At 38.6% G+C, this 12,948-nt stretch overlaps 2 protein-coding genes across 5 annotated transcripts in view; one reads left to right on the top strand and one right to left on the bottom strand.

The window, feature by feature from the left end:
* LOC123317449 overlaps positions 1-12,948 on the bottom strand; it is a 206,065-nt gene that overhangs the window by 118,318 nt on the left and 74,799 nt on the right. The window lies entirely within an intron of this gene.
* Positions 1-12,948, top strand: part of LOC123317451 — a 120,222-nt gene that overhangs the window by 43,463 nt on the left and 63,811 nt on the right. The gene's annotated exons all lie outside the window — the stretch shown is intronic.

Genomic DNA, 12,948 nt, shown 5'->3' with positions numbered 1-12,948 from the left:
AAGGGAACGTCGATCACAATGGTAGAAGCAGAATCTAGACTCATATGTGAAGAGAACTCTTTCCCAATCGGCCTCTTCTCAATGGATATGCTTTCTCGCAAAATCCAAACGCGCCCTTCGATGGGCTAGGGTAAGAGCTGGGCCTCTTGTCGCGACACGAGGCCTTAAATCATATTCTCTGAGGCGATTTCTTATTGTCTGAGTGCTAATTTGCACCTCATGAGTTTGCTCAAGCTGAATTTGAAGGAGGCGAGCGGTTGCAAACCGTTGTCTCAACGAAGAAACTCTCAAGTAACGTTCTTGAATGGCAGTTGTTACCCGTGGTCTACCCTGTCCTGTCGCTGCAACATTCTGGACACACTTGTATGGGAAACTCCAAACCTTTCTGCAATTCTTGTGTATATCCACCCTTCTTCTCGCAAAACTAACGCTTGGGCACATTCCTCTTGGGTCAAATTGCGTGTTTCGCGTTGCATAGCGATCGAGTGTAGAAAATCAAACGAAAGAAAAACTATTGATCACTAGAATGGATCGAGAACAACTGATTTTAGAATGGAGCCAATACATTCAAAATCTGATAATATCATCTTTTTTTATTCCTGCTGGGAAAAAACATCTGTATTGAAGAAAACCGTATGCATGCATAATTCTGATAAAAATAATTATCATTGAGAACACCTTCAGTTGTAGAATAAATTTGAGATTTCCATAATGTGCGTTAATATTTTTGCGCAGTGTATTTCAGTCGTTTTTGGTTTGGTCAAAGAGTTAGGTTAACTCCGTTATCTTTAGTTTTGACTATTTTCGATTAATTTTCGTCACAATCAGTTCATTCCAGAACTAACAAATTCTTATATTGAAAAGTTCTGTTTATTCCTTTATTTCAAGTTCTATTTTACTGTTTTCTTCACTCATACTGACAAAATTCCATCAATACCTACTTCCGCACATCTCTCCAAGAACTACTAACGAAGTTACCCTATCCCATTTCAACTTCCAACTTCTCGATCCCCGCAATGAAACAATCCAATCAGGATTAAGTTGATAACCATCCTTGGACTGCGGATGAAAGGGACAGAAACAGGATTTGCATCCTTTCACCAACTCCATCCGTCCATATAACCCCGTTTTCTACAGAGATTTGTCGTAGGCAAACACACGTTGCAAGTTTCAAAGCTGATATTTGTTCGTATGTACAGTTCTAATCCCAACAGTATCTTCCAGTTGTCAGACTGCTCAGTTTCGCGACAAGTTGGCTGGTCTTGCGGATATCTCTCAAAAACAGTGGAATGTTTGAATATGAATACCGAGAGGAGTACTGCTGGTTTCCGGAGATACTCAATATTTCGAATAAAGGTTGATCCCCACTACCCACCTATCTTCACACCATGCATAACAAGGCACAGGGGTGCGAGACGGTTCTTCGCTCTGTTTTCTGCTCCTAATGGGAATAGAAATCTGTCAGAACGGGGAAAAAAGGCGCAGTGGTACAGCGCTATGTTTTCTGTTCTCGAAGGTATTTCACACCAGCCAAAATCTTACTTCCAGAACGGGTAGAAACTTGACAGGAGAGCATTTCTTGCTTTCAGTGGGCTATATTAAGGAAAATAACACTATAACTCTCATTGATTCAGATTGTCTAGTGCCCAGGAAGGAAGTTACAGCAGAATCCAGTCCTGGATTCACATGAAAAAGACTCCGAACACCTGAGCCGCATAAGCTCGACCAATAAATTAACCGGACCCGTGCTTTGTTGCTCGTTTTATTGAAAAGCCACTACGTGTCTGCGGCATAGGGAAAACTGCAACGTACCGTTGTACCCTTTATTTCTATCTGGCACGACGGCACGGACGCCCCGCGTCCTTTGTTGAATGGGATATGTGGCGGAAATATGACGTGGGTAGTAGATGATATTCCGGAAAATATCCACAGCCATTGTGTTTTGATTGTGTTCGAAAACGAACCGGGGATGTTATTGGGAATCGCTTAAAAAAATTCACTGGAGGAATGTTTCGGGCATTCGAAAATATCACTGCTTCGTCGATGTCCTTTGGATTCTTTGCTTTTTTTACCTTAACACTTTACGCTCTGTGTTCAGGAAGGCGGTCGAATTAAATTACCAGTCAGTTGAATAATTTTGATTTGAAGATCAGTGGTAGGTACCAATTGTTGAGGGGTGTACTCTAATTTAAATTTGTGTCACGCTCACTAGTTTTTCAAGGTTATGGCATCCATATCCCGGCATGTTTACGTTTTTAAATCGCCATTAAGACGTTCTGAAGGGTCAAAACCGACGTTAGCTCACGATAACGAAACCCCGTTAAAAACATCCCCGGAGCACAAGGTGTCGTAAAGCCGGGTAGTAAACGGCGTCAAACCTGGTCATTAAACGTTGAAATATCGTCCTCTGAATATCGTCGTGTCTGTTTGTTTCGTCCGTCGTTGTCGTCGCGGTATGAAGTTTTATAGGTCGGGTGTGCTAATTGATTTCGGCTACTGTAAAGTTCGCAAGATCCAACTAATTACTCGATAAATCCGTAGAAGTCAACAGCTAGCGTTATAACGATGGCGGGGAAGCGTCCCCGAGGACATAAAATCCGTTTATGCGAAAGGGCTGTTTTCGTCTCGTTAAATTATGATCAGAAGTGGATGAATTTGTTTTTGCGTATTCTGCGATTTGCGGTTTGGTTTGTTATTACCGATAATTGACCTATGGGAGCGAGCAGGACAAACCAACTTTATTTGCCCTCTTCCCGTCATATTTCATGCAGTATTCGTGAAGAGATAATGAAGAGTGAAGCCATAATGAAAAGCCTACAAGGCTTCGCCCAGAAAATTCTTCATACGCATGAAATTAAAGCGTTTGACTAAGGCCCGTTTGGACCAATCCCCCTTAATATGAGTACTTAACTAAGCGTAGTTTAAAGTTAATGGACGCTTAATTTTATTGTCAGTTGCACGACTGCGGCTTAACAGAATCTTAAGTAAGGGACCCTTAAGTTTTGATATCTAGTGATATTTCAGTTTTTTATTTTGGTGCAACTTCATTCTAGTCCAATGAAGCCTTTTCATTGGTTGGTCGGTTGCCGATGATCTTTGTCATTTCATTAACCTAACTTTATTGTCCTGTCAGTCAGTGTCAAGTAAACTATTATATTTTTATCAAAGAGTGACAACTTTTTGTTGCTGAATTAGCATCATTATTGATAATGAAATGGATTGTCAAATAAAAGATACTTGACGTTATTAGAAAAACCACAGCAGTTCTGCAGCCAGTTTATGAGTTCAACAAATTATTTAAGGTTAAAATCCCGCCCTTAAATACCTAAGTGGTCATTACAGGAGCGCTTAAATTTAAGGCTAGCTTTAGCCATTTAAATGTCACTTAACAGTTGGTGCATCGTAATTTAAGTTAAGGGTTCATTTTAAGGGACACTTAACACTAAGTGCGTTTGGTGAAAACGGGTCTAAAAGTTAAATTTTATGAATGACTCTCTAGTATATCTGTTCCTCATGAGAATCAGTAAATAAACGAAACATCACAAAAGATCTTTCTTTCTCGAATGAACTTAGGTACATCGATTCATTCCTTTCGTGAATTCCGAGTGAATTTTCCGTTCAAACAGAGGAAAATTCCATTTTCTTCGTATATGTAGAAAAGGATATTATTGTGAACTTCACTGAGCGTGCATGTACCTAAGTGTTATTGCGCTTTCAGCGAAAGCAATAAAATTACAATGGGAACGTCGAGATATGGCTTTTGTACACAAAAATTGAAAAATTGCGTGAACCTTCTGCAACGTCAAGGCTATTTATCAGATGAAGCAATTTATTGCAACGTGAATCGAGTCTTCACGTCATGGAAAGGGCAGATTGTACAGTATCAACTGCTCGAAATGGCAATGAATGAATGCATTGTCTTGCGCGTAGTTAGACCTGTTGTTAATAGATACGATTATAAATTGTGTCAATGATCAATGAAATGAGGAATATTTTGTCACATTTTCGTCATCAATTCTGGACGAGAATTATCCTCGATGAACTTAAAATTGTTGCAGGTGGCTTCAGAAAAATTAAACAATAATAGATTCCACCAACAAATAACGAAATCCCACCGCTGTCGCCAATGCCATCTTAATGAGAATAATGAGATCTGTGGTTTATTTGAATTAAACCATCATGAGGACCATATTTAATGTGTGTGTCTGTGATACGGGAACATACGCCTCTATACATGTATGTCTGTACAGAAATACCGAAGATCCAAGTGCAAAAAATTTTCTCTGGAATATTTATGTACTCAGTTTGACTGAGTCATCTGTGGAACGAAATTGCAATTAAGAATTTAGTGGATGAATCAAAACTTTTTTTCAAGAACAAGCGCGTAATTCTGATCAATCAACCTGACCAACTCCATTCAAGTTAATCCACTCATTTTCCCCAAGGCAAATTAAACAATAATATGTTCCACTAACAAATATCGAAATCCCACCGCTGTCGCCATTGCCACCTTAATGAGAATAATGAGATCTGTGGTTTATTTCAATTAAACCATCATGAGGACCATATTTAATGTGTGTGTCTGTGATACGGGAACATACGCCTCTCCACATGTATGTCTGTATAGAAATACCGAAGATTCAAGTGCAAAAAATTTTCTCTCGAATATTTATGTACTTAGTTTGGCTGAGTTATGGGTGGTACGGAATTGCAATTGAGAATTTAGTGGATGAATCAAAACTTTTTTTCAAGAACAAGCGCGTAATTCTGATCAATCAACCTGACCAACTCCATTCAAGTTAATCCTCTCATTCTCCCCTAGGCTGGGAGAAATAGTCTACAACATTACATTCCTGCCTATTTGGAACAATCCGATCCATCTCTCAACATCCAGTCTATATCTTCAAATTCCAATCCAGCGAGACAATGCCCTGATGGCGTTTGTGGGAGCGCGATTTCAAAGGCTAATGGACACCTTATAATCTGCCGAACCATTGTGTCCCACATCAGCTACGATTCGATTGGCGAAATCAGCAGAAGCAACGTCTGCCATCAGATGAAACAAAAGAGTAAACGTTGAGCCCATGACGCACGCCAGGCGTTCACTAAGACAGTCCAACGGCTCATAATGTCCGATTAGTGGTGATTTTGTCATACCCGGGGTTCGCCTGGATGATATCCACCAATTGAATGGGAGAATTAACGTTGAATATTTGGAAAGTAAGTATTGGGTCATCATTTCGAATAATGAATTGAAATATATCTGCTGACATTTGACTAAAGTACACATTAGCTCATGAAAAAAAAATGAAACAAACATAATAAAAAGGTTTATTTACTTGCCACATTTGAGCAAAATTTCTGAGCTGGCAAAACGTGGTAGAGAGATGATAAAAAAGGAAGAACACCCCACCATATCGTGTAGGGTACAGAGCCTAGAATCGTGCTTTCGATTCACAAGGGTTGTATAACTTTTATTCAGTTGGAGGTGTATTGTTGACATACCCAGGAAACCACCTTTCGTTTATTAAACATATATAAGTCAACTTATTCCGACGTATAAATACGGTTTCATTAGACCAAAATCAGAAGGACAAATGTCCGCGTGGTAGACGTATAAAATCAATCCTGGATATACGTCTCCTATTCGTATTTTATATACGTCTGTTACTCGTATTTCATATACGTCTTTTAGACTACTTAAGTAATTCAGAAATTACGTCGAAAACCAGTCGTCTATAAACGTTCACAACTCATATATTATAGACTATATTTCAACGACTTCAATGTACCAAAAATAGATGTTTAATAATCGTATTTTGTACTATAATTGAGTATCAGTAATAGACGTCTCTGAACAACGTTAGACCTACTGTTCATGTATACGATATCCGACGATACGATGATCCGAAATTGCATTAATGTGTTTTGATCGATGATTTCGAATATAATAAATTAAAAGAACAATAAATGCACTTTCGGATCATCGTTTATATTGTCGAATATCGTATGAATGAACATTAGGCTTATTTGTTGTTAGATATTACTGTTCTGAACATAGTCAATCTTCAACATTTATTATAACAATCTTACCCTCTTCCATACTTATCCTTTTCATAGTTTCGAATAAGACATAACGTAGTGTCAATCGGATTTTAGGAAAACTAAATTCAAAACTATTTGGGTCTCAAACCAATTTATTCAGAAAATAATAAAATAGTAGTTTTCAAAATTTAGGTATATACATTGAGCACACCTCTTTAAATAAATATAATGGTCTATTCCTTTATTTTTAGATTGCTTCAATCAGATGTACCCACATCAGCACTACGGCCTCTGTAAAATATTATTTCAGTTAGTTTTAGGAGAAAAAAACATGTCGAACCAAACATACCAAATATCTTTTTCATCATATTAGTAGACTTGAAAATAGAGAGCTTTCTTCAAAATCGGTTATGTCATTTTGTTTTTTAGCAGATGTTTAAACATGTCCATCACTATGTTTAATCAGAATCCATTTCAATCACTTATGACAAAGTACAATTAATTTCCTCCAGACAAAACAAACACAGTAAACACACACAGCTTACGAAACTTTTTCAAGATGGACGACAAGGAGAACGAACTACGAAAAGCGCATGCCGAATAGCATAGAAACACGGCGTGACTGCCACATGCGTGTATCGTAACGATAACGATAACTAATTGCCTATTGGCCGGTCGGGCCTGCGTAGATCCTCAATCCTCTGCCTACGTTAACATGGCGCCAACGTTGCCAGGCTATTAAAAATGTAGTAGATCTTGAACATTCTCATGAATCTGCTAGGCTTGTTTACTTGTTTGAATTAGAACTAGTAGACTACAATTATATCAAGTGAATAGTAATTGAAGAGGGCTCATTCAGTTTTCCAGATCACAAGTATAGACAGCAGAATCTTTGATGGTGTAAGCAATCAGTGTGTGGACAGGACATTATTTCATTTCATGTGACAACGCTGTGAATTGTCGAATCGGGGGACTTCTTTAATCAAAGATATTATATGTGTAATATCACTTATATAAGCTGAATCGCTTTTTCAACTTCAAAAAACTTGAATGTTTGGAACTATATGTACTAGGTGTATAAAACTCAGAAACATCGATAAGACAATAATGAATGAAGGACCTGTATTTTTTTTTCTCCCTGATAACTAGAAGTAATGTAGTAGGTATCTACATATGGCTTATAATAATAGTCATATTTGAAACCATTCATATATTTGTCCAGTGTAGACCTCAATGATGAGTGTTAAAAAAATTCGCTAATAGACAGATTGAATCCCGCCATATATCCGTTTAATATACCTAAGTTCATGGAGTAGGAAGGTAGGTTGAAATATGTACGACTTATAGTCGTATAATTTGTGGAACTTTATAGACCTAGTTTTATAACTTATGAAAAATTATTAAAGCTGGGAAAAAAGCGATATATATTGTAGGATGCATATTGTTCCAATCGTAAAAACACAACTGGGAGACAAAATAGACCTCATTATGTATATATGACTTCCACTTATAGACATTTCAAAAACCTATCACATATTCGTTTAATATAGGTGTAGGAAGTACGTCGAAAAGTACAATATATTCGACGTATAATTCGGAGATCTTGTAGACTTCGCTAATAACTGATGAATATGACGAAGAGTTCAAAATAATTGAAGTATATAAACAAAAAATAATCTTCAGTTCTTGAAAAAACTATTGATAAGCAAAAAACATATAGTGTGGTATATATAGCTAACGCTAAAAGACGTTTTATAAACCTACTACAGAAAAAATGGTATAATATAGACGTAAAATACTTGTACTGTGATAGACCAAAACGAAAAATATACCATCAGGATGAATATTAGACGTATACTAAACCAAGGTGTGTTTCCTGGGTAACATCTTCAGTAAGTTCGATAAAAGCTCGGCAGCTACCACTCTCCACAAATCCCTGAATTAGTTTTATTTCTTTTCAATGAGTTCTGCCGTTCCACTCGAAACTAGCACTTCACCAAAGTGCGAAAATCAATTAAAGTTTCCTCCCAAAGTCCCAACCATCCACCTCGTACTACCGAACGGTAGAAAATCCAATAAAAAGTAACTTCAAAGTCACAATTCATACCCGACGAAACTCCGATCAACACATCGGACTCGATAAAAACCTGCGTTGGCAACGTCGCCCGTTTTGAAAGCCTCGCCGAAAACTTAATTCGTCGGTAAATTATTAAACTCTTCGGAATAAATTAGCTCCAAGATTGCTGCCAACTTGGGCGCACCTCGGATGAGTGCGGTCGCCCGCAGTTTTCAAGGTTTTTCCGCTTGTGAGGGGTACATTCATCATGGGGTATTTACGGAGAATTAATTAGGGAAAATTTCAGACACAGAGGATATCTGGGAAATTGGGATAGGTATGAATATTCCGATCCAAAAGACAGTATCTTCGCAAAGGTGTTTATTTATGGGGCTGTCGGATTTATGAGTCAATAAAGGGGTTATCGCGGGGTAATTCTTCTTGTTCGGGAAGGATTAGGCCACAAATCATCAGTGCAGGCTTCGGAATGTTCTGTGCAATCGCTATTATTCACCCATAGTACGTTCTGTTCTGAAGATAAAGGACATGACAACTCTTCAGACGACGCTATCATTTTGAATCAATTACTGACGTAAAAGGATTATTTTTCCATGAATTATAGGGGCAAGTGGTCGGATTCCACTGCGAATGACAATATAAACAAATCCGTGACGATAATGCAGTAAGCTGAGCTTGAACAATCTCAAAATTACCCACTTCATCTCGCGGCAAAATGCTCCGCTGAGCTTTCAGAGCAGGTACACTAATAACGTTTCGCTTTGTGTGCTCCGTTTGACGAAGTTTCGGACTATGTGGAAAACAGGCAGTCCTATAGACGCACTTTTATCTCCTCGGCCTGTAGGCGAGTTAAACGGGAATTAATTGGGCGCAGCTGACGCTGCGTTGCGAATAAACTGAAAATTCCAAACAGGTGCATGCTTACGAAAGAGGAATGCTAAAGAGGGGTTTCAGAAGGGGAGATAATTTGTTTCTTTTTGAGGTAAACATGCTTGGATGGATATTTTGATGAGGTCGACATCTAAGGCTAAATGCATATTGGAATATTTCATATAAATATGAATAACATATGTTTTATGTTTAGTTTTTTGTAAATTCTACTTCTTGCAATTGTATTGTTGTTTAACTTTTTTTTTTCTCTCTCTTTAATGCTTATTCCAAATTGTGTCACATAACAAGGGTTAAGTGGTAGAGCACCTACTTGGTGAATTTCCCCTTGAGGTTTAAATTCGAAAATAAAGACACTATTATGACTTTAGCCTTGCGGCTTTCACACTCCTCTCCAGAGGAACATTCACTTATCCCAGATATCTCAGCAATCTCTCTGCAATATGAGGTCTGGTCTATTGTGGGTTATTTTCCGGTCTATGAGAACCGTGCGATCCCAGTAGAGCTTGTGATGTTCATTTTCCAATACAGCATCCGGATGGTAATTGTAATATGGAAGCTTTTTCGAGCTTAGAAGTTGGTGTTTTAATGCCAATTCTTGGTGAAGAATCTTGGCAACAGCATCATGTCTACTCTTTTACTCCGTGCTCGCGAACTTCTGACATCCCCCGGTGATGTGCTGGATAGTTTCATGTGTCGCACAGCCATAACGACAGCTGTCATCCACCACTGAGGCATCCTTGGCGATATATTTCATGTAGTTCCCTGTTGGAATCACCTGATCCTGGATGGCGAGCATGAAGCCCTCTGTCTCAGGAAACAACCTTCCGGAAGTCAACCAGTAGTTCGACGCAGATATGTCGACGTAATCATGGTTGACCTCGTTCTGGTTTGCCAATCAGTTTCTGCATTTTACTTTCTGCAGAGTGTTCGACGGTTTCCAAGTGGTCCTGCCGTAGCTTTAACGGTGTAGAACTATCAGCAACACAAACTACTCGATGGAGTTCTGATGAAGCAGCCTTGCTCAGGAAATATCTTCGAAGTCCTTCAATTTCCTGGGACATACGGTTGGACAAATCAACAATTCCTGTACCCCCAAGATGTCGTGGCAGCTCGGTCCGTTCTATTGAGCTTTTGGGGTGATGCTAAGGTTTAAGAGACGATCTCTTCTTCGATCTAGATAGAGCGACGTTATCTCCATTCGCCGAATATTTTGTTGTCTCTGTTTTGCCGAAGTTAAATAGAATCCTCCCCAGAATAACCACAATTCATCCACATCCACAATCCCAATTCGTTGCATCAATTGAAAGGGATTGAAGTTGTGAACCTGTTCCTCACCCTGAAGCTTCCTATAATTGTCATTTTCCGGTCTTTAAATATCCCCAGAATTAATGCCACCGAACTTCTCTACTTTGCCGTCATCGGGAGGTTCCAGTTAAAACTCCGGAACTCTAATTAGGCGACTTAAAAACATTCATTACCAGATAAAACGGTCGACAAACTGAAAACGGAGATGTAAAGAAGATTACGTCGTAGGTAAAAGTTGGGTGAATCTACAAAAATTACGTTTCAATCCAATCTCCTCGCAGTATTTGCGAGATCGCAGGCTTTGATGTTGGAAGAATGCGCTGAAAAGGGTAATGTAATTTTCAAAAGTTCGAAATGTACTTGGAGATCAAATAATGGTTGGATGACTTCATCAATCGGTGACTTAGATGCAAAAAAGATCTCTTAATGAACTAAAATATGAAGGAGAGAAATTGTTTAAAAAACATATGAGATGATCATAACCACATATGAGATGATCATAACCACATATGAGACAGCGGTGGGATTTTCCGATATTCCAAGGGGGTGTTTGCTATTTCCATTTGTTGAATCCCACCGCTGTTTCATATGTGGTTTTGAGATGATCATAACCACATATGAGATGATCATAACCACATATAAGACAGCGGTGGGATTCAACAAATGGAAAGAGCAAACAGCCCCTTGGAATATCGGAGAATCCCACTTCTGTCTCATATGTTATGAGACATATGAGATAGTATGAGATAATCATAACCACATATGAGACAAAAGTGGGATTCTCCGATATTCCAAGGGGCTGTTTGCTATTTCCATTCCTTGAATCCCACCGCTGTCCTATATATGGTTATGATCATCTCATATGTGGTTATGATCATCTCATAACCACATATGAGACAGCGGTGGGATTCTCCAATATTATCTTCTAAAGGGCTGTTTGCTATTTCCATTTGTTGAACTCTACTTTTATTTGACTGATACCAGTTTGTATTTCTTTCTATCGATATATTTAATGGTCCCACCGCTGTCTCATATGTGGTTAGGATCATCTCATAACTACATATGAGACAGCGGTGGGATTCAACAAATGGAAATAGCAAACAGCCCCTTGGAATATCGGAAAATCCCACCGCTGTCTCATATGTGGTTATGAGAAGATCATAACCACATATGAGATGATCATAACCACATATGAGATGATCATAACCACATATGAGACAGCGGTGGGATTTTCCGATATTCCAAGGGGCTGTTTGCTATTCCCATTTGTTGAATCCCACCTCTGTCTCATATGTGGTTATGAGATGATCATAACCACATATGAGATGAAGATGAACCACATATGATGATGTTCGTTGACGAACTTCGGTACATTCAAAAATTCGGGCAAAAAAAGAAGAAAAAAAATGCAGAGAAAAGGTTACTGTACCCCCATTAGTGTCCGGACAATTTAACCCAGTCTCGCATCGCATTTAATCCGGCAAGCTCCCGGAACCATTGTTCGTTTGTTTTTATGATGAAACCGCCCTCGACCGTCTTAATTTCATTCCGGGACATAGAGAACGTTTTATTTTTTATTGCGCGGATGACTCGGTGGTGGATTAAGCTGTGGACCTCGGACGGACTGGCCTAATTACAACCCTTCGACACGTTCGAACATGCCTGGTATTTCGGTGTGATTGATGAGATACGTATTTTACAGAATTGTAGATGGGAATTCGATGATTGAAATGTTCGATTAGCTGGAAGCTGTGTTCGATGTCTCGGAATGTCTCACGACATAAGAAAGATTTTTCAAATGATAACATAAAATCAACAGTCCCCCGAAGATTCCAGACAAGATACTCGAAAATTTCGAATGAATAAATGAATAAATAGATAAATAAATAAATGAATAAATAAATAAATAGATAAAGATATCTCAGTTATCACGTTTTCGTTAAACTATTATAGATATCGATCCATTTCCTAGCGATTAAATCCTGACAAGCAAGATTTCTCCCAATCGTTTACTTGTCGAACTTTGACAGATCCAGGACGTGAATCCTCACCTCTTGAACAAGACGTATATCGACGATGATAACAGAAATCTTGTTAAAAATCGTCCTCAACCCCAGGTTATGGAGTCATAACTTCGGATAGACCGCCCATCCGATAAATTGCGTTTTGGAAGGGTTGGGGGTGTGTGTTGCCAGGGGGAGATTGAGCTGTTACCGAGGACAATTGCCAGTAATTTTTTCCGATTTCCGAACTGATGGTTTGATGATTGGTTAACGAAGGATGGCGATTGGAATTGTGGAACTCTGACAGAGAAAACAGTTCTGGATTCTGCCCACATTATTATATGTATATCCTATTTGAAGTTGATGCAGAGATTATTGATTTTAATTGTGTGTGTATATTGAAACTATTGAAAATTGTTAGAATTTTGTCAGTTGGGTTCCCAGTTACATCTCTTATGAGGCCGTCAACGAATTTGAATGATAATTTGAATTGTATGGTCGTTAGTGATTAAGAACTAACAGCATTTCATCAGCCTGTTTCTGCAGTATAACCTCATTGCTAAAAGATCTCTTCGTGAACATCGATCAAGAATCCAAACAATCAAATTTTTCCCTGACACTTCAACCATA

Source organism: Coccinella septempunctata, chromosome 7, assembly GCF_907165205.1.
Source record: "Coccinella septempunctata chromosome 7, icCocSept1.1, whole genome shotgun sequence".
Taxonomy (NCBI): domain Eukaryota; kingdom Metazoa; phylum Arthropoda; class Insecta; order Coleoptera; family Coccinellidae; genus Coccinella; species Coccinella septempunctata.
Note: the sequence above shows the minus strand (reverse complement) of the source record. Positions and strands in the feature narration are given on the sequence as shown.